The following is a 4,585-nucleotide window of genomic DNA, read 5'->3' as shown; positions in this document are numbered from 1 at the left end:
GCCGGCCCAGAAAAAGGCCCACGAGATTTCGCCGACATTAATGGGCCGACCCAGCTATAGGCCCACAAGATTTTGAGGACCCTAGTAGGCCGGCCCATTAACTGGCTGCCAAGTTTTGGGTCACATGCCGGCCCATATTTGATCCGGTCCATTAATGGTCTGCCACATTCCGGGCCTCATAAGGGCCCATATGAGATCTGGCCGGTTAAAAGCCTACCACATTCTAGGCCAAATTACGGCCCAGATCAGGTCCGACCCTTTAAGAGGCTTTGGGCTAAACTATGGCCCATATCGGATTCGTCTTGTCAACTGGATGCTATGCTTTTGGGACCACTTGCTAAAGGCCCATTTAGTAATTCGGCCTAATATTAGTTTCGGCATGTTAAGGGCCCATTTATCATTTTGGCCCTATATAAAATCCAGCCCGTTAAAAGCCCATCATATAGTTGGGCCTAACTATGGGCCGGTTTGCATCCGGCCTGCTCGCAGCCGATAATCTGATTGGGCCAAACAAGGACCGAGACAATTTTGGCCTGTTAAAATCCCGTGATTTGATTCGCACAATAATGGGTCGGGGTCCATTTCGGGCTGCTGTCGGCCCGTGAGCTGTTCAGCACGTTTCAGGCCCAACCTACTTCTCAGCCTCCTAAAATCCCATTGAGTTTTCTTGCGAAAAGAGGGTCAGCGGTTTACTCGGCCTATTAAAGGCCCGAATCTACTAGTGGGCCAGTTTACATTAAGGCCTTTTAACGGACCAAGATGATGGGGCCCATGATGCGGATAATACATCGTGATTGCATGACGACCCGATTATGTACCGTAATTTTATGATTTGGCTGGTTTACTGCGAAGACATGATATATATATAGTAAAATAACTGCAGCATCGTGAATAAGAAAAAGCCTAGACTATACAATAAAGAAATTATGGCATATTACATCCATTGCGCATCAAAGTTCGCCACTATGACAATAAAGCATAAGCAGACAACAGATTACATACACTGGGCATCAAAGATTGCCACCAGTGAAAATAAACATACCGACAAAATAATATACAAAACTGACAACACTTCAATAGAGTTCAAGAAAGGTTAGCCCTGCTGGGGAGGTGCAGCGCAAGCAGCTGAGCAAGCTGATGAGACTGCGCTTGTTTAACACTTATATCCTCCTCACTCTGAAAGATAAACAAGCAGACAGATGACAGGTTTTGCACATAAAAGTATGAGTGCTGACAATTCATCACATTTCTTACTGACGAATAACGTGACACAGTTTAAAATTGCATTAACACAATATGGTATTGTTCAGGTCAAGACATGGCTGGAAATGACATTGTGAAGGAGTTGGTAGCTTCACGAGACCACTGGATTATAGATCAAGAACTGATAAGTATCAATGGTTAGTGTGCTATCAATTTGTCCCATTTTAGATTGGCAAATAAAGAGAATGTTTAAATAATAGTATAATGATATGACATTGCAGAATATGACATTGTGCTATAGTTGGTAGGTTCACCACACCACTAGATTACGGATCAAGAACAGAAGCATACATGCAGTGCAAAAGAAGATCACTTGCTCTGTATAGTTTAGATTAGATGGTATGAAGAAGGAACTTGGTTGTACAACTGAAAACTTAAATTGAGAACGACAAACTTTTGTTTATGAACTTCATAATAAACTTTAAACATGCAATTTGATGCAAACACCAAAAATAAACAGTTGTTGCAGTCTTGCCTAACCAAATATACACAATAAAGTTTGAAGGCTTGAGAAGGACAAACTTACGTTATTGGTGAAGACGGGCTCTATAAAGCCCTTGTCCATGCTGATGGGGGGGAAATTCAAGATGTTTACCACATAATCTTCTTCATAAGCATTGCCTTTATTCTACATTTTGTTAAGAGAAAATATAGATGTGATAATATAAGAAAAAATGGAGAATATTTAAGATAAGTTGAAGAGTGATGCTACATAACCAAGTAGCTATAAATGTAAGTACAGCGATACAGGCAAAAGGTACAGCCAAGAGCAATGCACAACTAAACTTCTTTAGTACCATTGTTATCCAACCTTATGGTAAGAGTAAATATAGATCTGATGTGTAGAAAATGGAGGGCAAAGGAAAATAAGCAGCAGAGTGATGGTACATGAACAACTACCTGTCAATATAAGTACACTGATAAAGGACAACAAGTACTTACAAGAACAATGCAGAGCTAAAAAATTCATTGGCATTGGATATATTCTACACTAATGTGACCATTCGTACATATCAAATAATGTGGACCGAACAATTGATAAGCAAGCTATCATGCATACTGCTGTCACATAATGAACCAGGTAGGTATGCAAGTAAAGTGATACAGGACAACAGGTACTAACAAGAGCAAAGCAGCGGGCAACATATTTGCGATGTCCTATCATTCTTTTCAAACTGGAATTCTTCTTCGAGCAGATTTCTTGCAAAAAAGATCCGCAAGGCACATGCGGAAAAGTAGAAGTTCAAATTGTCATGTGATTTCAAAGACAGTACCTCATCCTTGGAACGAGATCACTTCATAATAAGGTTTTAACATTCAATGTCTTCTAAATTTAGCATAGGATACTTCACCGAAAATTCGTTTATAGACTTGCCATCAAAGTGTCATTTCCTCAGGTAACACCGATACTGCTCCAATGCTTCCTTGAAAAGCACAAGCAAGCTTTGCTCGTCAAGACTATCTAGATTGTCCCTCGCCTACTTACAACAATGTAATGTAAATCATTGATGTGTTCAATCAGCAGGAAATAGGAAAATAATAACCATGAATAATAGGACTTACACGTAAGTTGGACAGGAAGATGTGAAAATGGTGTTTGTCTTCACTATAATCTTCTGGGGATATATGCACGTAGTCTTTGACAACATTGAAATCATTGTCTTTTAAACTGGGAATAACTGGAATGGGGTTCCAATCTGCAGGAATTGGCCGTCTCTGCAGTTGGGATAGGTCTTTGGCCGGTGGACTTGCTGTACTTTTTGCTGGAGTAGGATTTTTCTGTGGTACGGCTGGTGCTATGGCTACTAAAATCGGTATACCATTTGCTGGAGTGCAGGTCCTATGTGCTGGGGCTAGTGGTGTGGCTAGTGAAGTATGGGTATAGTCTGCTGGAGTCGGTTCTACGTTTTGTGTTGCTGGTTGTACAGCCAATATAAGTGGGGTGTTGTCTGATTTCTCTGGTACCACCACGTTTTTCAAGGACTTTGCTGGTGCTCCTTCAGCTTCGGCAATCACCCTCTTCCTTTTTGATGTCTGATGCACAAGAACAACATTTGAGTGGAAAAACATGGTATGATGACAGATGGAATATGTATTTATGATGGATGGGCATGGCATCTCGACATATATGATGAGTAAACTAAGCAGATGGCGGTGCAACAAAGTAGAAGAAATGCAAGACAACATATGCAAGATACGCGTAATCAATAAAACCTTGCCAAATTAAAACAGGCACCTTGATGGGTGAATAGGACAGGCCATCTGCCGTTGACTCCTCGAGGTTATAATAGTCATTAGGATCATATTCTGAAGAAGAATCAACAGGTGGGGAGCATATGAGTTTCGCTGCATCCAGAATGGCACTCAATGCCTTGGTGCCAATTTTGTAAGTCATTGCAGTGTTTAGCTTCAAGAGTCGATTGCTGCTAGTGCGACACAAAGCAGCTACACAGATCATAGTGTAGATATAACGAGAAAACTGTAAGCATCAGAGTAAAATTAGCAAAGTGGAACTTGCTGGAATATATGTGCTAGTATTACCGGTACGGCTAGAAAGGCTTCGGTTACCAGCTCTCTTGAACTGAAGGTGCGGTACTGTTAATATCAGTGTAACTCTCAAAGGCGACACGCTCCCCGCATTTCCTTTCTATTCTTATAGGATTCAAGTGCGAAGGCCACTACAAATCCTATTCCTACGTTTACAAAATCCTACAAATCAAAGAGGCCCAAAGAGTTCAAAGTGTCCATCACAACCGACCGTATAGACCTCTACACTTCAAATGTACCTGCTCATCTTCACTACAAGGAACATATTGTACTACTATCATACTCCCTCCGTTCCAAAATATATGTCTTGGTAGAGATTTCCACTATGGATCACATACAGATGTATCCAGATACATTTTAGAGTGTAGATTCACTCATTTTGCTCCATATGTAGTCCATGGTGGAATCTATACAAAGACTTGTATTTAGGAACGGAGAGAGTACTTATTAAATAAGAACAGAAGAGGAACATGCTAAAGAAGAGGAAGCAGATTTGGATAATAAAATGTTCGTTGCGCAGTGCCAACACATGATGAACCAGAGCACATTAAGAATGCAACTCCATGTTGTCTCTCGACCATTTCAGGCGGTTGGATGAAGATCCTGCGTCTCCTAACCCTTCTTCTTCCTCGTCTCTGATTCTTCCCATACAGAACACCGCACGGGCTGCCGGCCGGACCATCGGCCCCCACCGCTTATGTTCCTACGCCACCCCCACCCCCACCCCTGCCCCCACCCACATCGAGTTTTCTTTATTCGGCGAGGCCCTACCACC

The sequence above is a fragment of the Triticum dicoccoides genome, chromosome 1B, assembly GCF_002162155.2.
Source record: "Triticum dicoccoides isolate Atlit2015 ecotype Zavitan chromosome 1B, WEW_v2.0, whole genome shotgun sequence".
In the NCBI taxonomy this organism is placed as follows: Eukaryota; Viridiplantae; Streptophyta; class Magnoliopsida; order Poales; family Poaceae; genus Triticum; species Triticum dicoccoides.
The sequence above is the reverse complement of the archived record's forward strand: the minus strand, read 5'-3'. Positions refer to the sequence as shown.